The 22,581-nt window shown below is 37.8% G+C and overlaps 1 long non-coding RNA gene across 1 annotated transcript; it reads left to right on the forward strand.

Moving 5' to 3' along the window:
* Window positions 1-11,475: 11,475 nt before the first annotated feature.
* On the forward strand, window positions 11,476-22,364 carry LOC118852019. Its single transcript, XR_005010516.1, has 3 exons — window positions 11,476-11,555; window positions 19,603-19,845; window positions 21,601-22,364. It is a non-coding gene; the product is annotated as an uncharacterized LOC118852019 (long non-coding RNA).
* The last annotated feature ends 217 nt before the right edge of the window (window positions 22,365-22,581 follow it).

Raw genomic sequence — 22,581 nt, forward strand, 5'->3', positions numbered from 1 at the left:
ATCTCTGAATTGTTAGAAATTTGCTCTCTGTATTCCTATTTGTTTATTAAATTCATTAGTTTACCTACACCCTCTTTGAAGCTATCTAAATGTGCCAAAAGGGGCTCTGTGCCACCTCTTGGAGCCAAAGAACAGCAATAACAAGAATAATAATTAATAGTCATAACAATATCAATGCCTAGCATTTACATAGTACTTTAAGGTTTGCAAAATGCTTTACAAATACCTCATTTTATTCTTTTAAACCACTAAAGGGATGTATTATTATCCCCATTTTACAGATGAGGAAACTGAGGCAGAGATGAAGGGACTTCCCCAGGGTCACACAACTGGTGTATGAATCTAGATTTGAACTCAGCTTTTCCTGATCCACACCCAGTGTGCTATTCACTTCACTACCATAATAACTATGTACTATGTTAAAGTAGGTTTCAATAATATTGCTTTTAAGACTTCAAGAGGTCAGGTCAATTCTATATTTCTGGGAATTAAAATCTTAACCCTAGATAATTTTTATAAATATAGGTCATATCCCTGTCCAGCCTTTATCTTTCCAGACTGAGGAAATTGAATGTTTTGCATCTTTCTCACATAACTACCCCTCTAATGGTAGTTGTTGTCTTTTCCTTTAGCTCATAAGGCTGAGTTTTGTAACTGGAAGGGATCTTAAAGTTTTCTACTCCAACCCTGTCCCTGTCTCCCTTGGCTGTGATTTTTCTGGAAGGGTGGCAACTAGATGCACACAATATTGTAGATGTGGACATAGATATTTGTATCAAGTAAGGAAAATGTTTTCAGTGTGGTTTCCAATACCTAGACCCTTCTTAATAACACTAGTATTAGGGTGGCTTTTTTTTATAAAACAACATATTGAACTAATCTCCTCAAGATGTGATCTATGTAGTGTCTTTCCCATATTGAAACTCACAGAGAGCTCAGAGCCATATTTAATTAGTATAGTTGGGTCTTTTTCCCCAAATGTATTGCTTTCCATTTGCTCACACTGAAGCTCTTCAGCACTTTTCAGCCCACTCATCTAATCTCATGTCATCTTTCTAAAGTATTCCCTAGCACTCTAGATTTTCACTCTCAAGAAGAGGCAATGAACAATTTAAAATGTGGAAATTTCATTCTGTACTTCCTTTTTCAGATGGTTTATAAAATGTTATGTAAAATTCATCTTAATATTGCTTCCTAAGCGAAACCTTAGTATTAGCACTTCCCCTATCCAGAGAAGCTCTCATTCATTCTGACTTTCTGATACCTATCTTCAAAGACCATTGATTTCTGTGATAAAACATTTCCCTAAAACTTTTTTTCATCAGTGTTACTTTCTCAGCTTTAGATCACAATGTTCAGAGAGAGAATGGAGAAAATGTGTCAGATACTGTTTTCTTATTTTTCACTTCATTAGTTCATCATTTTCTAAAGCATTTTGCTTTTTTGTACACTGCAAAACTTACTTATCTGCATACTTTTCACAATGTGATAACATAAACACTGCTTCCTTTTGCTGTTTTTTTCCTTCCTCCCTCTACTATCTACCCTTAGCCTTCTATTTCTGCTACCCTTTTCCCATGCCTTGTTTTTTTCACCATTTCCTTCCCTGGTGATAAATTTTTGTTCAGCTACAGCAACTCAAAATGATTTTCTGAGGCATAGAATCATTGTGATCTGCATCAGTGAAGGGAATGGAGTCATGAATCCTTGAAAAATCACGTGGGCATCCCTGTAATTTACAGCTGCTAATTTCTATAATCCTTTTTCTCCAGCCTTACTTTACTTTCTGAAGGTGTACTGAGAAACAAAAATTCCATTAATGGGTCTCCTTGGGAAACATGTCACCTGCAAATGCAGAAAGTCCATTTCAAATGCAATGGAAGCACCCTGCTGTCAGAATGTGATTTTCTCCCTACTGCAGTCAGGTGCTACCACTTATCTGCCTCTATGCACAGTTCCTAGGCTAGCTACATACCAAGATTTGTTTCTGAAATAATGGGAAACATTAAAAAGAAGAAAGCTTATACTAAGTAGGAAACATTTAAATGGAAGAAGATAGGAAGAGGAAATTGACTACTTTTATCCACCAAGCTAACTATCATAGAAAGTAGCTAGCATGTATGTATAAGGACAGCAGGAGATGGATCCAGCAATTCACAGGAGATAAAATCAGAGCAAAGATCCAGTAAAAAATATGCCTCAAATGTTTATACAAAAAAATAAGCAATTACTTTTGAGCAATTAAGGTTAAGAAGGCTGATTTAGCTTTGTATTGTCCAAGAAGCAACACACTGCAATGAATAAATAGTCGGTACTGGTGTCAGTAAAACATTGTCTCAAACCCTTCCTCTGACCCATACTGACTGTGTAACTGGCAAGTCACTTAAAATCTCCATGCTCCATGGAACTCTTTATGATTATACCTTTCCACAAAGTCGCTGATCAATATTCATAGAAGACTTTTAAAATCAGGAACTCTTTACACTGATGAAATTGCAATTGTTTTTTTTTTTTTTAAATCACAAGGAAATAAGTTACCATTCATATGTGGAGAAATGAGATGAGTATGGAATGGTTCTGGAGTGGTATATATTATTCAGAGGAAATGGATGGGGGGTGGTGAATCAGGGTAGGGATGGAGTAGGATGGTATATCAAGATATAGTCATTTGAAGTAATCCAAGACACTTCAGGAGAGATCAAAACAGGTAGAAATAGAAACAACAATATTACAAACTACCTGGATAAAAAGAGATGAGGAGGGGCAGCTAGGTGGTGCAATGAGTAGAACACCAGCCCTGGAGTCAGGAGGACTTGAGTTCAAATTCATCCTCAGACACTTGACACACTTGCTAGCTGTGTGACCTTGGGCAAGACACTTAACCACAATTGCCCTGCCTTCTCCCCTCCAAAAAAAAAGAGATGAGATTAAGAAACACAAACCTGGCATGGAAGCATGATGGTGGGCGCCAATTATCCAAGCACACCTTCTGAATCTCTGTCTCTCTGCCTCTGTGTCTCTGTCGCTGTCTGTCTCTCTCTTTCTCTCTCTCTCTCTCTCTCTCTCTCTCTCTCTCTCTCTCTCTCTCTCTATCTTTCTGTCTGTCTCTTTCTCTCTCTCCCTCTCTCTCTCTCCCCCTTTTTGTGTGTGTCTTTGTCCTTTTCTTCTCTCCCTGTCTCCTTCCCCTCTCCTCCTTTCCTCTCTCTGTCCTATTCCTTTTCCCTTTTCCACCCAAAACAGAGGAACTTGACTTGCTCTAATAATAATTTTGCCCTCTATAAAGTAGATGAATTAATGAAAGGAATTCCTATTTTGGACCTAATTCTTACAAACAAGAAGGAACTGCTTGCTAGGGCAGACATGATAGGAACCTTGGGAAGGGGAGGGGAAATGTCATATCAAACTTAGATTGCTTGAGAAAGAAAGCAAACCCAGACAAGTCTGATATATGCCCTAGAGTTTTGGAGAACAGATTTAAAATGGTTCATGGAAAGGGATAGGTAGAATTCCATGAACTAATTTTCTACGAAGGAAGTAAGCCCAGGAGGAATAGGAAGCTCTCAAGAATGAAATTCTGAAGAAACAAAGAAAATCAATCCTGATTAGGAATTTAACAGCTGTAAGTGTGGCTGTCTAGGTTCTGTTAACAGTCAGATCCCTGAGGCATATGGCTGCCAATCACTCAGCATTCCATCCCACTCCTATATCCTGAGTTCTTATCTAGAGTATATGTCAATCATGACATGTCACTCATAGCTCTGCCTCCACCTACAGTTTCCTCTTCATTCTCAACCCAGCTTGTTGCTTCAATCGTGCAAATCTCCACTGTCATGGTTGAATAAATTATTTTATTACATTGCAGAAAAATATAGTAAAAATCAAAGCATTAGCTATTTTTATCATAGAATGTGAAAAAATGAAATAATTCCTAACTCCAATATTATGGCAAACTCCACCCACTTTTCTTCAGTTTCCTTGGCTCAGATGTGAGAAAACAGACAACCAAGAAGAGCTCATTTGCTTAATACTACTCCGATCTACACCCACTGAAAAAGCTAGGGAGAAGAGTCATGCCAGTTGACTCATGACAAGTGGAACAGTTTGAAGTCCTATTTCACTCTCTTCAAATGGGACAGTATATGTTGATTGCCATATGTTTTTACTTTCTGTTCCACAGATCCATGATTTTGGGTCATTAGAGACACCTGCTTCTATGGCAAACGTCAGGGCCTACCTCATATCTGTACCCCTTTGAGAATTAATGGACCAGGGAAGCTCCACAGGGGATAACTACATGCTCATGAGTGAAAAGAGATGTTCTTTGTGACCACCGTGTTTCAGAGTTTCTGCCTTTTACTGCTTTCCTTCAAGTTCCAATGTAGTGAATAGGTTTACCTCTTCTGTTTCTATTTCAAGAATATGAATCTTTTGACTGAAAAGAACTGAGCAAAAGTTGATGATATCTTGGGTGACTGGGAGGATGATGGTGCCTTTGGCAGTAATAGAAAAGTTAGGAAGAGGAGTGAGCTTGGGAAAGTGAAGATAATGAATTTAGTCTCAGATGTGTTGAGTTTAAGATGTCCAAGGGACATTAAGTTGGAGATGTTTAATAGAGAGTTGGAGACACAAGTCTGGAGGTAAGAAGAGAGATTAGGACTGCATAAGTAGATTTGAGCATCACGAGCAAAGAGATCATAATTGAATCTGTGAGGGTTGATGAGAACAGCAAACAAAATAGTATTGAGGGAGATGAGAAGAGATCCCAGAACAGAAACTTGGAAGACACACATGATTAGTGGGTACAACTTGGAAGAAGATCCAACATAGGATACTCAGAAGGAGTAATCACAAAGATAGGAGGCTAACAAGGAGATAATAGTAATGTGAAAACTTAGGGAAGAATAAGGAGCTCTTGGTAAATTTTGGTGTAATATAAGAGTAGGTTCTCAGTTTACTGGAGGGGAAGGAGGAGCCATGGGAGGTTTGAGGAGGGAAGAAAAGGTTTGCAAAGGCCAGTGTGGTAAGTGGGATAGTGCATCAATTAGAAATTGTACAAGTATGGCTTTGCCAGAATGAGGAACCAGTTGACACCACATAACAAATTTGTCATGGACCTATTGTGTGATTTTATGCATTCAGAAGCATTTTTCTGAGAAAGGCTCTATATACCACTAGCTTTCCAATAGGGTACACACTCACACAACTTCGACGAATGTTGTCTAATGTTATCTTGGGCTGCGTTAGGAGAGATGAAGTGTCCAGGATTATCTGACAATAGATGAAGAGCTGAAAGGGACTGCTAGTTATACAGACATCTAGTCAGATCCCATCATATAGATGAGAAATATGAGCTTCATAGAGCCTGGATGTCTTGCTCAAGATAAAAAAAAGTGGTGGCAATTCATAGGATTCAAGCCCAAGTCCTTTGAATCCAAATCAGGACTACTCCTTCCACTATAACTAGTGTGGTGAGATGCCTAAAGATTCTTAAGAGGACTGGGTCAAAGGAACATGGGATGCTTAGACTAAAGAAGAAAAGATTTAGGGGTCATGTGATAGTTATGTCTAAGTACATTAAAGGCTTTCACATTGAAAAGGGATTCCCATTATCTTTGTTGGCCCAAGAGGGGAAAATTAAGAATCATAGAAGTATTGATGCAGAGTAAATTAAGTCAAACCAAGAGAATATATGATCATAATAATGTAAAAGAAAATCTCACTTCATTTTCATTTCCTAATAATCCTCTTTTGGTTAGACACCTCCCCTGTGACTCTGATAGCTTGAAAAAGACTCTAGGTTTTTTATGATTTAGTCATTTTCTATCCAAAAGACTTTTTATTTCCTTTCCATGTCTCCTTCCTTTATCAGGTACTCCTTTGCTCCCACTCTCTTTCTGGAACCTCCACTACATCTCAGTGTTCTGTGTCTAGAATCTTCTAGGCTGGAAAATTCCAATTTTCTACCTGACTGATGCTACTCAATGTGTATTGAGACTCCAGGTGTTGAAAACCAATCAGACCCACCTGACTGAGGTGCATCTTTTCCCTATAAATCACATCATTTGCTCTGTGAGAAGAGCTGCCATGACCTCCAATCTACCTGAGTTGCCTTGACACAAAAACGAGCAATCCCAGACCATTATGAATTTCCTGTTTTTATCATGGCTGGATGACCATTTTGCCCAAGATTCCCAGTGACTTTGTTGGCTATAGGCCTTCCCTGACCCCTTCCCAGCCCTGCACTGAAGTTGTTTGTGTTGACCTCAGTGTTTGGGAGATTGGTAGACTCCTTTTGGCAAGCATATTCTAGCCTTAGTTTGAGAAGAGCAATGAATTGTTAAAATTTGGAAATATCATCTTGGCCCCCAAGTAAATAGGAGAAATCAATGGACTGCCCTAATACTGCCCCTCTGCCTTTTTTTTAAAACCCTGACTTTCCTTTCCTTGGGGTTTCGAGGTAACTTACATGGCCTTACTACTTACTTCACTTAAACACACCAAATAAAAGGGCCTGTTGCTTTCAGAAATGACTGGCATGTGTAATTGTTTTTTAAAGTCCTTTTTATTCCATCGATAGACTCTAAAAGAGACAAATAAGTACAGCTAAGCAGAATGCACCAACATTCTCTACTAAGAGAAGTAAATTTATTCCATCGAAGATCTTTTCGAGTCAATACTAGACATGACATTGATCTGAATTCTGATATCTTTTAGTTTTACTTTACATTATTGTGATCATTTGGGTTATTTTCTCTTGGTTATACTTCATTCAGTATCACTTCATATGTCCTTCTGAGTTTCTTTTAATCCCATGTATTCATTGTTTCTTAGAGTCAAATAAAATTCCATTACATCCATTTACCATAATTTGTTCAGTTATCCTACAATCAGTACTCTCATTTTTTTTCTTTTTTGATTTTTTTTGTTTTCATTTTTGCTACCACAAATGTGTTATTTTTGACTATTTTGATATATATATGGATGCTTATGTTAATGTTGACTTTCATGGGATATGAGTCCAATGGTGAAATATAAGTCAAAAGCTCTGAAGCTTGTCACTTTTTTAGCCTAAGTTCCAAATTTTTCTGGAATGGTTAACAATCTATTAGTGTGCATATCTTCTCACATACCTTCCAATACCAACTATTTCCATCTACTTTCAATTTTCTTCTAATATGATGGGCATAAAGTGAAACTTTATATTGTTGAGATCTGTGTGTCTCATATTGGTAATGTGCAATGTTTTTTTTTTTTTTCCCTATAGTTGCTGAAAGGTTGCATTCTTTCCTCAGAAAACTTGTTCATGTTTCTCATTTTTGTTTTTGTCACATCCTTTCTTTTATACAAAAAGGATCTCTCCTTCGGTGGTTTTATACATTCCTATGGCTTCAATTATAGTCTATATTCAGATAATTTCCAGATATTAATATTTAGCCCTCAATTTTCCTGACTTCTACTCCTTCTACTTCCCTTTACCTCATCAACCAACTTTGTTGATGATATCCCCACACTATCTTGCATCCATCCTATCCTTTCCACTCATAGAGCCACAACTCTTGCTGAATCTATCATCACATTTCACCTGGACGACTACCAGAGCTTCCTATTTGATTGTTTTTTGCCTCCTACCTCTCCCTTATTTTATCTGTCCTTCAATTAGTTTCCAACATAATTTTCACTTTACATTAGTCTGATTGTGTCACTCCCCTATTAAAAAAAAAAGGAAATAAAACTTAGTGACTCCACATTGTCTGCAGGAAAAAAAAATGTAAACATTTTAGACTGGCATTTAACTCTTTTTTTCAGTTAGTCTCCAGCCTAGATTTCCAGACATTTCACATTACTCCCCTTTATGTACTCTACAAACCAGCCATTTTTCTACCTTGTCTCACCCTCTTCCACCTTTCCATCTCTGACCATTTAAATACTTTTCTTCTGTTCAGGCCCAGCTAAGGTACTATCTCTTCCATCTAGAAATTTGCCTTTCCTCTCATATTTTTTTCTACACCACTTTGAATGTTTAATTAACTCATATATCTTACCCTTTATATTTGCTTGTGTTCACACTGTATGCCCACCTACCCAGCAGACAAGTTTCTTTCCAGCAGGGACTATGTTTTTTTCATCATCACATCCCCAGCATTATCCATCGTATCTTTCCCATAGTCATCTGTTAATGAAAGTTTATTGCCAGAATGAAAAAGAGAGTAACTTACACTGGTAATGAAATAGAGAATAAGTTAACAAATATTTGTTAAGCACTTACTATATACCAGGCACTGCGCTAAGCACTGGGGATACAAATACAGAAAGAAAGAAAGTCCTTGCTCTCAAGTAGTTTACATTCTAGTGGGCAAGAAAATACAGACAAAGAGGTGAAAAAGAAGGAAGATAATAACAAGAGTATGGTAGAAGGATTGTTGAATAGTGGTGGGAGCCCAACTAAGGATATATGTGTAGTTTATCAAATAAATGAAATTTTAAATTTCACTTAATTATTAAAGGTCCAATACCAGGAACTGGGGCTACAGACAAGCATAAAATAGTCTGCCCTCAAGAAGCTTACATTCTACTTGGGGAGTGGAAGGTATGGAAAATATAATAAGTCAGATAAGTCAATATAAAAATATATGCAAAATAATTTCAGGATCGGAAATCACCAACATATAAGGGAACTGCAAAGTTCTCATGTAGCAAGCACTTGAGTTTAACTTTGAATGAAGCCCATTCTGTGCATGAGCAAAGGGACAGAGGTGGAAGATGGACTGTTGTGTACACAACAATGCATAAGAAATCAGATGGCATGTATTTAAGAATAATGGAAGGTTTAGAAGTGAAAAGTTCTAGTGAAGGTGGCTAGTGAAGCATTAAAAATTGAAATCAAGGTATGAAAACTAGGCATGAAAACAAGTACTATCACAGTGGGTAAGCTAAAATGAGAAAACAATGTAACAGCTAACATGGAAATATATTTTGCATGACTGCATATGTATAATCTATAACAGATTGCTTGCTTTTTCAAGGAGTGGGGAGGGGAAGGAAAGAGAGAATTTGGAACTTGAAATGTTAAAAAGGCAAATGTTAAAATTGTTTTTATATGCAATAGAGAAAAAAAATTTAAATAAATGAAGATAAATTATAAAAAATAAAAATAAAATAAAATGGGAAATAGAGAAGAGTCAAGACTCTAGCCTCCTCTTCTACACAAAGAGAATCCTACAAATCATTGTTTCCCAGCCTAAATATATACTTAACCTCATCTGCTTTTCCCTATACCACCTCAAAATTATTGTTTATCAGTGTATGATTTTAATACTTGGTTATCCTTTTATATAAGATAATATTTCTAAAGTGCTTGGCACAGTGCTTGGCACAGGGTAGGTACTTACTAAATGTTTGTTTCCTTTCCTTCCTTTCTTCCATCATACTTTGGCTTGATGCTTTTGAGCAGCTATCTATATTATAAATGTTTATGAAAGTTCTGGTTTCAGGTTAAGAGACATTAGGTGGAAATGACAGCTTCCCCGCAGTCTTTCTGTACATTTCCTTGTATCATTAGGCATTTAGTCAATACCTTCTCATGATGATTATGAGGTTTTCACTGGTTATTACAGTTGAATAGCTCTGGTGAAGTCTCTATATATAGCCTTACCAGATCATACCATAGATCATCTAAACATTTTGGGCCTCTGAACAATTAACATGCAGCAATTACTTCATTTTTTCTATTTGTGTACCCAGTACCTAGCACAGGGCCTGACATAATAGGTGCTTAATAAATGCTTGATTGCTTTATGGGGATGGGGAGGTGACTACTGCATTAGAAATGTCAAGGTGAACCAAATGAACCGGTAAGCCCTGCCACAATTCAATTTGGTGGCTATGGATAGGCACCTATGCATGGCTGGGGTCTGCATTTGTCAGGCAGAAAGATGCATTTCTTGCTAAGGGGTAAATCCTATGCATAACACAGAGGGTTTCAGCAGTGCACAATTCCATGAAATCACCAAGACCACATGATCGCTTAGTATTCAGAGGTGCTCCTTTCATTCAGGGATCTCATTTAAACTTCACAGAACAATAAATGATTTATTCTGGGAAGCTCACCTCAAATAGTCACTTGGCTCCACTTTTTGAAGCTTTTTTTTTCCTCCTAAAAAGGTGTGGACAGGACCGTCTTTGTTTTCAGTGTTTTAGAAAGCTCTTGATTATTTTCTACACTTTATACATAATAGTTGAACAGTTCTTCTTCAAAGTCTACATGGTTAAGATATCATTTTGTTTCTAACAACTATGGTGTTATACTGATGGATTGTCTGGCCCAGGATGCTGCCAAACAGGTAAATTAAGCATCAAAGCCAAGGATGAATGATGGCTGAGACTGTTTGCTAGTGACAATGTATTATCAGCAGAGTTTAACTGGATGAATGTATCAGCCTCAGATTTCCAAGAAAATAAAAAAAATGTATGTAGAGCAACATCGCATTTATGCAGCATCATCAGGGAAATGAGCTGCTCCAGGGAAGTGAATTTTCTAGAAAATTGAACCTTACTCTTCCCAGTGCCAAAATTTATTTTATTTTAATCATTTTTGATAGAAAGCTTTCTAAAATGCATTATTCACTTCCCTGTCTTAAAATGATTTATATAGAATATAATTTATCCTTTTTTGGATGACTCAGGATCCTTGTTATGACTGTAATACATTGCTTTGTAATACACTGATGTGCTGGGAGCCTAATGACACGTGCAGTTCCTATCCTGAATGTGGTCCTCCATCTGCCAACTTCTCCTTATAGAATCCAAGAGGGAAAAAAATGACACTTTAGCTATTTCAGTTCTTGCATGGGCTTTCCATGGTATGATGAATAGAACAATGAATGGGTTTATATTCAAGAAGACCAGAGTTCAAGATTTGTCCTTGACATTGACTGTGTAATAGGCAAGATATATCTCAGCATCCCAAATAACACTCTGAGGCTGTAAATTACAGATTAGATTATGATATGCATTGGCAAAGGAAATTTCCCCATTGTAAATTCCCTATAGACTTCTTTTTCAACAAAAAAGAGAAACATCTTTATTTGGTTCTCCTGTCTCCATCCTTCTTAGATTGTCAGCTGCTATTTCTTGCTGTTTTCGATGTACCCACTACCAGTAGCCCTTCCTCTTCTAAGTGGTTGTTTCTAATCTCCCCTGTGCTCATAGATCCACTAATCCTAGATTTGTGTACAAAATGAGTCAATAAACTCTAGCATAAAGGTATGTTCTGCTTAGCATAATGCCAAAGCATTATTTGGAAGAGTCTTTATTGCTTACTTTTGGATTCATGATTGTGGTGCAGAGGTGATTCCCCATTTCCAGGTAAATGGTTTCCTGTTGTTATATTTCTTGTTTTACTTTTTTCAATTAACATTTATTTTCTCTTTCTTCTACCCCTTCTCCCACCAGCACTGGACTAAAAGGAAAACAAAACTATTATAAAAATATACATAATCAATGAAACCAAAAACGTATCCTGTTATGCGCATGGAATCCATCATCTCTATCAGGAGGTGGGTAACATATAATGGGTGGGGGAGGGTTGAAAGTGGGAAGTCCATTACTATGTTTTTTACCTAAATGAAGAAGTCATTTAACTTTTTTGAGCCTCAGTTTCTTCACCTGTAAAATAGGGATAATAATATTTGTATTACTTGCTTCATATGAGGAAAGTATATTGAAAAGTAGAGATAGAGCTTCATTAGCCTGATGGACAAGCTAATGTTCAAACAACAAGGTGCCAGAAATGACCACATAAGGAAAGTAAGAGTCCTTCATTGAAGGATATCTGGGGTCAGAGGGAAATCAGCAGTTTGAAATCTGGAGAGAGTGGAATAGCAGCCACTATAATAGCAGCCACTGAGCTTTAGCTTCCTCTATTCTGAGGAATGCCACTGAGACCACACATTTATGGCAATATTCAGGGCAGTACCCTACCACTGAACTACACCCCCAACTGAAAGTCTTTGTTTTTGTTTTTTTTAAATACCTAGAAAACAATATAGGTGGAAAATATAGGTAAGATTATTTCCTGGAGCAGGGATTCTTAACCTTTTTTGTGTCATCATCTTTTTGCCATCTCGGAAAGTCTATGAACCCCTTCTCCAAATAATGTTTTTAAATTCGTGAAATCAAATGCATAGGATTATAAAGGAGATCAATTGTTTTATAATATAGCTACTAAAATAGTTTTAAGTCCATGGACCCCAGGTTGAGAACCCTATAACCCACAGTAATCCTCTAAAAGATGAAGAGAAAGGCAGATGGCAGAGAGAAACGTATGAGATGATGGATACATTTGTCTATGAGAGTTGACTCCAAGAGCCAAAAGAAAGAATTTCTTGGTAAGCAGAAATTAAGAAAACAGAAACTCAAAGTAGAAGTGTATGATATCATAGAAGTAATCAGTGGAGTCAGCCAATAATACTACTACTGTCATCTGTAAGTTTCCACATCGATGAAATCATAGATACTTGAAGCATCAAAATAATCATAGTTCCCTGAACCACTAAGTATATGAAAGAAAAAAAAGTCATAATCCTTAGCTTTAAAGCACTTAAAGTCTGTTTTAGGAGTAGATGTATGTACATAGAAAAGTTAGAGAACATATCAGAGAAAACCCTGACTTATAGATTTGCAGGGTGAGTTCATATCCAGTTTCCAGGCCCATAGGCTTTCTGCTACTTCTTCCTACTGTGTGAGGTAAGTAAAATGTGAAGACTTCACAGGGAAGATATGTATAAATATATATCTATATCTATACTAAGAAATGTTTAAAAATAAAGAAATAGGGAAATAGGGAAGTGGAAAATTCTGAGGTCGTGAGAGTCTGATGGCTTAGCCTCTGGGAAAGTTTACCCTGAAACTTTTTGTTCTTTCTTCTGGTTCTGGTTTAAAGATTTGCTCAGTAAGAATAGAGTCACTGTGACCTGCTTTCCTTTACTGTAAAAGAATGGAGAGGATCTCCCCCTCCCCTTATTCTGTTCTCCTTCTTTAGATTTATAGATGTCACCTCATTTGTAATCATTAACTAAGCGAATGGGAATTGGAGTTTCTGTGCCTCGATTTCCTGGTTCTTTGTCTAGCTTTCATGCTCAGATTGTAAGCCCACCTCCCAGCCAATGGTGAGAAGGGTCAAAGGTGGGCAGGAATCCTCTTGTGTTAGGTATAATTATTGATGCTTTGCCCCTTGTGTTTTGTGTCCCTTGCTGGATCTGTTCTGGCAGAGGATGCCCTATTCTCGAGAACTGAATAAAATTTATTTCTGTTCCCACCCTGAGATGGCTCCTTATTATAAATTAACTTTTTTAATTGGTGAGGGTCTTTCATCCCACACACTACTATCACTTTGAGCTTGTAGCAGGCTTTCAGGTTAAACAAAGATGAACATGAGTTCCAGAAATGTGTTAAAGACAATTAGCACCTAACTGGAATTTTCTCCTGATTAGAATGAGAATAATTGGAAAAACAATGAAAAAGGAGTTTGGTCATAGAAATGGGCAGTATTTTACATCTGGAATAAACTTACATACAAGTATGTATGTAACTTGAAACCCAGAATAGAATCTCTGGATACATGAACTATATTCAAATTGGGGGCTTTTCATTAAATGGGTTTTTTGGTTTTTTTTTGGCTTGGATCCTCTCTGTGGAATTGCCTTGGGAACATAGAACTTGTTTTATGTTTAACACTCTATGGAAAATGCAAAGAGTATTCACATACCACATAAGCACTCAGGTTAACACTTCACATCATACTAAAGGAAATACATTATTTCATGCACAACATAAAGGACTTACATCTGAGCCTATGAATAGTCAAAACAACTCTCGTTTCTTCTTTGGAGGGCCTATAGTTTCCTGCAAAAACAATAAAATTCCCTAGACTTAAAATGCTATGCTGGAACCACCCTCTTCCAACACAAAAGAATAGCAAATATGTTAACTAGAGTCCATCCCAGGGCCTCTTCCATGAACTCTTCCATTCCCAACAGCCTATATAATCACTCCACACAAACTACCCTTGTTGAACCTAAACTCTAATTAGGGAAATCACTTGTGATTGATAGGAAATTTGGCAAACTTTAATTCTAGCAATCCTGATTTTCCAAGGGACCCATGTAGTTCCATAAAGTAATTCTTTGTAGTATGTGTGTGTGTGTGTGTGTGTGTGTGTGTGTGTAGGGTATTATAGTATAGCTACAGTTTTTCATAGTAGTATTTTGGTGGATTCCTCCAGCTATACTGCCTCTGATGAGGGTTTGGGGTGAGAGGTGCTCGACACCCCAAAGTACCGACACGCCGGGTCCTGCCAAAAGAATTCGACTCAAGCCTTCTCAGCCAAGGGAAGGGATAAAGTTTATTAAGAGTTAGCCAAATAAGCCTGCCCCGAGAGATCCCACCCCTTGCGACGCCTGTAAGGAAAAAGGGCCAGACCCATCTGAGCTAGATTGGTTCTGACCAACCTCATGGAGGCAAGATGGAGATTATATACACAAAGGTTGTGGGAGGGATTGAGGGGTGGTCTGGGGTGACCAGAAGAGGGGTTTAGGGAGGGACTTAAGGACGAGGTCAGACTCCAGGGTGGGGGAAATAGCTGAAGGCTATATGGAAATGACAACCCATCAAGGGCTGGGGTAGTGGAGCTAGGGTATAGATATTTTGATCAGGATTAAGGATGGGAAACAGGATTAAGGGTGGGAAACAGCTGGACAATAGAGGACTGGGCAAGGTAGGCACTTGGGCTTAATGGTTATAGCCTCAGGCCAAGGCCTGGTCGAGTGGCAAGATTCAAGGAGAGTTCAAGGGTTCAAGGGGTTCCTAGAGACTGTGCCCTCATCACCTCCACCAAAAAGGTGGAAAAACACCCAGGGAAACAAAGACTTGAGCTCCCCTGTGCCTTTGAAGCCCTGCACAAAAGTCACAGTACTAGTGAAGCACAAGGTCCCTATTTGATCCTCCATATTGAAGGTCGATCTCTTGTAATGACACATCCCTGAATCTTACTTGGTCTTGGAACACCTCCATTTGGCTCAGGAATGCAGAACTGCATATAGGATGTTTTTTCCTAAGGAGGAAATGACTGGGTCTGGAAATTCCCTTGAACTCTCCTAGCATCTTCCCACTTGATCTGGTCTTTGCTTGAGGCTATATTCCCCTCAATTGACCTTTCATTATCACTATGTCTAATTCTTTGTCACCCTTAACCTATCCCAGGCCTTCATTGTCTGTTACCATTGTTTGTCTGAAAGAAGACTTGAATCAAATTCCTTTGGGCAGGATCCATATGTTGCTATTTTGGGGTCCCAGTACCCCTAGATCTCAACAGAACCTCTACATTGCCCCACCATTGCCTCTCCACTGTGGCTTGCTCTCATTCACATAGCTTCTGACTGGGGGCAGGAACTCCTTGTGACTCCACGTTCCCTCATGTTGTGGTCCTCCTAGAGAAAGAAGGATAAACACAACTGCCTCCATCTGTTGCCATCTGTTTTGTGAGTGAGTACTGTGGTTCACTGGAGACTCACTCTAGAAATTCAGGCTTCTAGGGTAATGCATTCATGTGTCTGGATAGCCTAGGTCTTCTCTGTGTCTCCCACTTCTTGTTTTCTTCTATCTCTCCAGTAGCTTTCCTTTAAATGTAAAGTCCAAGAGAGTAGTTAAGGTATGTGACCATACTGACTAAATTTCTCATAAATTCACTGTCTATGGGGACATTAATACCTGGTATAGGAAGAAGCTTTCAGGACCTGGTTTTGAAAAGCCTGAGGCCTTATCTTTTACCCTTATTTTAAAAGTATTAACCTTGACCAAGCACTTCACATGTGCTACATCTATATATAAAGTTGTTTTTAGATTAAATTTTCAACAAATAGGAGTCCTATCTATCATTACACTTCAAATCACATAGCTCTCTATCTATACTTACATTTGTGCTCTACATACAAAAGTTCTATGGAGATTACTTATGAGGTCAGGCAACCATATGTTTTAGGGGTGCTTGAGACCCCCAAATACCACCAGGCCAGGTCCTGCTTGAATGAATTCAACTCAAGCCTTCTCAGCCAAAGCAAAACAAAGTTTATTACAGATGTGCCATAATGGATACTCTTAAGAAATCTCACCATTTGTACCACTCATTTTCACGGATGGGCCAAATTCAATCTACTGAGCTAGATTGAATCTGAGCCCTTTCATGGAGGCAAGATGAAACTTATATACAGAAAGACTGTGGGAGGGATCTAGGGTGGTCCTGGGGTAATGGGAGAGGGGGTTTAGGGAGGATCTTGAGGAAGAGTCCAAGGAGGAGCTTGATGGGACTGGGGTGAGGTCAGATTCCAGGAACCAAAAGAATGGGATTAAGGGTGGGAAGTAGCTGAAGGCTAACTGGAAATAACTGACAATGGTAGGCTAGGCTGGGTTAAGAGTAATCTAGAGATTTGGGCCTAGCAATAAAGAAAGGCTTATGGCCTCAGGCTAACACTTCAACCAGGAAGATTGGGGGGTGGGGGAGAGGATTTAAATTATCCAGGCTATTATTCCACTATCAATGTGAGCATTTGATTTACATTTTTGCTTCACTACTGAAGTCCCACCTCTCTGGTAAGACATAGCCATTAAAAGAAAAATGAGTAATTTTCATTTTTTTTCTTGTTGTAAGTTCCTTGACAACTACCTAGAACTGTGAATTACATTCATTACTCACAAACAATATTTAGTTTCCTTGTTTGGAATACTGAAAACAATCTTCAACTGTAAAATGAGGAGGTTGGACTAAATGGTCTTTAATGTAGCTTCTAGCTTTATATTGTAATACAAGGAAAATTAGGAACCCCTGAGAAACCCCTAGCTACTGACAAGCACCCCCAGAAAGAATGGACTCAGATATCTTTGGTATTTAGCAAACCCCCTGGGACTCCATGACTCCACCAAGGAATGTCAATAGATAGGACCATCCCACTGAAGGATAACCAGGCAGACCCTTTCTAGTAGATATCCCTGGGGCTCCGTGACTCCACCAAGAAATGTAAATGAGATTATCCCACTAGTAAATAACCTGACTTTTGATGAGACAGGACCTTTGTTCCTGTTCCGCCCCCCCCCCCCCCCACATTGCCATTGATTTGTGGTGCAGTACCCCAATGGCCACCAGCTAATAAATTCTCCACTTAAAACTTATACTCTGTTGCGTGTCTCACTGGCTTCTGGTACAACAATATCTATGATCTGATAATCCCAAATTCATTCTGTATATACTACCACTGCCTCACAGTAATTTGAAGAGCTCTGGAATGTCAGATGTAGAGTTTGGTGGCCATGGGGAAGAATTACGTTTCCCTCATTGACACTGTAAATAAATAATTCTAAATGAAACAATTTGAAAACAATTGAGAGCCTGCTATAAGCAAAACAATATAGTAGGTACTGGGGATAAAAAAGCAATACTAAAAGACAGTCTTTGCCCTCAATGAACTTACAACCTTATACATTCCATAAGGTCTGTGGCCTGTGGTTTGGTAAAGCTCATGCCACCGCTTTAAGTTTCTTGTGCCTTTTTCTTCTTTGCATTTTTAAAATTATCTTTCTCCCCAGTTAAATGTAAAACAATTTTTAACATTTGTTTTTAAACTTCTACTCCCAAATTCTCTCCCTTCCTACCTCCCCACATCCCTTCATTGAGAAGCCAAGCATTTCTATATAGGTTATACATGTGTTGCCATGTAAAACATTTTCATAACATTCATGTTGTGAAAGAAAACATAAAACAAAAACAAAACAAAATTTTGAGAAAAATTAAGAAAGTAAAAAAATAGTATGCTTCAATCTGTATTCAGACACCATCAGTTCTTTCTCTGGGATGGATCTGCTTCCATTTTTTATAAAGTGAAGGAATGGACTCAATAATTTCCAAGACTTCATTGAGCTTCCATATTCTTTGGTTCTCTATTGGAGCTCAGTTGACTTTGGACAGTAAACTGCTGTTCCAAATTTTGATACATACAGTCTCATTAACCAAACATTCCAAGGATGTTAAGTCCTGGTGTAAGGGTAAAACAAAATGTGTGTGAGGGATGGGGAGAAACCTAGGAAAGAAACCATGTTTGGAACTTATTAAGGAAATCCTTGCTCTAGTTATTTTGACTTTTTACTTTTAAAAAAAATCAAGAAACTGTAACATAGCTGGCATTGAAGAGAAGAAAATCAGGGTTCAAGTTCTACTATTGATTGACATTGACCAACACTAGCTATGACCACCTCATGCATTAATTCTTATTCTTCTTGCAACATGCTAAGACTACATTTATGGAGCAGTAAATCTGCAGCAGTAAAGCAAGTTCCTACACCATTGAAATGATAGTTCTAGTAATCGTGTGTGTGTACACAAATACGTATATACATACACATACACATATACTTATAAATACACACATAGATCTAGACACATGAATCAATTTTTAAACCTAGTTCTGCTCTGTCTAAGCGGAACTCATTTTATCCCCATAACAATCCTGGGATGGAAGTCCTCTCATTACCCTCAATTTATAGATGCGAAAACTGAGGCAAACAGAGATTAAGTGCTTGCCCAGGATCACATAACTACTTACATATCTGGGGTCATATTTGAACTCGCATCTTCCTGAGAATCACAAACCTAAATGTCTGAAGTAGTATTTAACATGGGTCTTCCTGATTGGAGACCTATCACTCTATCCACTGCCACCTGGCTACATCAAATTAAACTAATCTTTCTCCTAGGGAAGTGTTTCAAGTATCAAAGACAGCTTCCTGTCTGCACCTAAATCTTTTTTTTTCTTTCAGACTTAACAACCTCAGCTACATCAGCTACTTTGGAGAACAAACCATTTTCCAGCACTTTAGGAGAGTCCATTTCTAAAATATCAATGTACATGCTGATTATAAATCATTCCTATCTACTCCGTTTAAGCAGATCTCCAAACTTGGAAAAACTTTTATTAGCTTCTTTCTAGTTTCTGTTACAAATAAGATGAAAGTTGTGCTGTTGCTGCTATAAATATTCTGTAACCAGATGGACTCTTACAATTAATCTAAATAATGATGGTTAATTATAGTTAAACATAAATCACTTAACCTGACAGGGCCTCGGTTTGCTCACAATAAAATGGGTAACTTTCAATAATCTCATTTTTCCTCTCAAAGTCAATGATGGCTGTGATTCTTCTATACTCTCCCCAGATGGTTGCTGCCACTGCAGAAAGTCTAAATATTTCTCTTTTTCTCCTCAGTTATTAGAATGCAAAATGCCTGCCAGGTAAGAGCCTTATTTTATCTAAACTTTGCATATCCCCAAGCACCTGTTCAGAATTTGGTTCCCAGAAGGCTGGGGAAATGATTGTTCAACTGAATGATTGCTTATTTAGAATCATGGTTATAGCTTCACTTAGGAAAACAATACATGAAGTCATTTGGGAGATGTTTTGGAGAGTAGGAGATATACCTTTAAATTAAGAGTGAAAGACAAATCCATCTCTTTTACACAAAAAAAAAGGTTATTTCTCTTTCTTTTATTGTCATCTCCAGGAAATGAGACAATGAAACTCCAGGATATGACAGCACAGAAGGAGCAGTCCTACCTTGGCCACTGTGTCCACTGCTGAACACAAAGGGACATCTCTAAAATCTTCACGAGATGGCTATGTCCCTTTTTCTGTTCTTGATCCAGCTTCCCCATCTTCTATTACTTTGGGTCACATTCTTCCAGAGTGGGAGACGGGAAGTCATTTCCAAATTGTCTGAAAGCACCATATGCCCTCTCTTTTCTTGGTAATCACAGACACAGCTTTAACATTGTAAATTATTTAATGGATCCGAAACAGGACTTTATCTTTCTGCTCCATCTTCCCATGTGCTCACCGGAAGAGCTTTCATCTTGTGCTGCAGGTCAGGGGATACACTCAGCATAGCATAGTATAGCATAGGCACTATAAAGTCAAGTTTTTTTTGAAGAACTGTCCATATAACTCATATCCACAGCACATCCTAATTCCCATATGGTGAGGCAGCATAGTGGACCTTTTTAAGTCTGGAAAAATGGGTTCAAATTCATGCTTTACCAGATACTAGATGGTAAAATTACTCAGGCTTTCTCAGTTTCTTGATCTATAAAATGGATTGGATAATAACTCTTCTACTACCACCTCTCCCCCTCCCCCATAGTATCGGCAATAGAATTAACTGAGATAATGTAAGTGAAAATCCTTTATAATCCTCAAGCACAATGTAAGAGAGGCTGGCAGCATGATATAGTTTAAGTAATGGTGGATTTGGAGTCAAAAGCCTTCAGTTCAAATTTTAGCTCTCAAAGTTCACCCCATTTCTGTTTCCTTTTCCTAATCTCTAAAACAAGGGAAACAATCCTTATCCTGCCTGCCTACATCACTGGGGGGCTTAATGGAATTGTTATAAAAATGTGTGCTATTGTCAATAAACATACATTTATGAAGCACCTACTTTGTTCCAGGCACTGTGATAAGCACTGAGGATGCAAAGAAAAAAGTCAATTATTTCTTGTTCACAGGAAGCTTACATTCTACTAGGAGAGGCAAAGTGTATATAAATAAGTATTTTTACAATATATTAAAGATCAATATAAGGTAGTCTTGAGAGGATGCTCACTATCAGCTGGACAGACCAAGAAGACCTCATTTAGATGGGGCAGTTAAGTGGCATAGTGGATAGAGGGCTGGGTCTGGAGTCAGAAAGACTTTTCCTACTGAATTCAAATCCAGCCTCAGACACTCACTAGCTTTGTGATCCTGGGAGAGTCATTTAACCATGTGTGCCTTGGTTTCCTTATCTGTAAGATGAGCTGGAGAAAGAAATGGCACTCCAGTATCTTTGTCAAGAAAACACCAAATGGGGTCACAAAGAGTAGGACACAATTGAACTGACTCAAAAACAGACTGAGTCTTGAAGGAAACCAAGAATTCCAAGACATGGAGGTAAGAAGAGAACTCATTTCAGGCACGGGAAACAACCAACGTACTTTGTCCAGGGTACCACACTTTCCCTTTGTGACATAAACTGCCATGCAGTGGCATAAAACAGAGGTGTCAAACATGTGGCCCATAGTACACAAAAGGCCCACAACACTCAAGAGCAGGACCTGAACCAGATCAACATTTAATTAGCAAATATTTAATAAAACAAACCAAAATACAATAAAAATTTTACAATATCACATTCTGAAAATAAGTTAATATGCAGCCCCCAGAGATCCTTATGATACTGATCAATAGCCCCCCATTTCTATTTGGGCTTGGCACCACTTGTTTATAGGATATCATCAAAGATCAGAAGGAAAGAAGGAAAAGAGAGAGGGAGAGAGGAAGTAAAAGACATTGTTACAGAAGTGAAATTGATGGGATTTAGTAACTAAATGAGAGGCAGGGTGAATGGTAAAGGAGAAGAATAAAACAAAAGAATAGAACTCTTTGAAAGTAAATTAGATTATGCTAATGGACAACACAGAAAAGATAGAACTGCTTAATTATTATTTTTATTCTTTTCTCTGCCTAGGGAAAAATATTTTTAATTGTGGAGAAGAGAACAAAACTAATTAATAAGGAATTGATATTCAAATTAAATCAAGATAAAGTGAGAGCCATCACCTAATCTTGAAGAATTCAAGTCACCAGGCTCGGATGATCATTATCCTACAAGATTTTGCAGAAATGACTGCTAGGTTGCTAGCAATGAAATTTGAAAGATAACGAAGAATGTGGAAGGTACCACAGGATTGAAGAAATACATATGTTGTCTCAATATTTAAAAGGAAGAAGGGGGAAAAATCTGCAAACTATAGTTTGGCAAGCTTGACTGATTCCTGGCAAAATGCTACAAAATATTATTAAGGGATCTAGAAGTTCTAGAAGAAGAAATGATCACAATAAGCCAGTATGACTTCATCAAGCACAAGGGACCATATCATTTCTGACAAGGTTATTAAACTGAAAGATTAGAGCAATATTATAGTTATAATTTCCTACCTCTTATAAAAGCATGTGAGAAAGTAACTGATGCCACTCATATAGAAAAGATGAAGGGATGTGAATTAGACAATAGCATAGACAAGAGCATTCAGAATTGAATGAATGGCCAGGTTCAAAGTGTATATTATTTCAGTCTCAATGGCATGCCCTACCTCCAGGGATTTCTGGTTGGCTCTGTGCTATGTAACATTTTTTATCAATGACTTAGACAAAGACATAACTGGTATATCTGTCCAATTTATACGTTTCATAAAACTGGGGAAAATATTGCTTTTGCTCTTTTGGTTGATCCTGCATTCTTGAAGGGAAAATAAGTAATATATTGGGTGACATTTTTAGGACAAAAAAAAAAGATCTTGACAGGTTAGAAGTATAATAAGATAGAATTTAATATAGATCGGTGAAAAAAATCACCACTTAAGTTTAAAAAATCCACTCAAGCACAAGATGAAAAAGTCTAGCTAGACAATGTTTGTCTAAAGAAGAGCTGCCCATGAGATTTTTAGTG

Source organism: Trichosurus vulpecula, chromosome 5, assembly GCF_011100635.1.
Source record: "Trichosurus vulpecula isolate mTriVul1 chromosome 5, mTriVul1.pri, whole genome shotgun sequence".
Taxonomy (NCBI): domain Eukaryota; kingdom Metazoa; phylum Chordata; class Mammalia; order Diprotodontia; family Phalangeridae; genus Trichosurus; species Trichosurus vulpecula.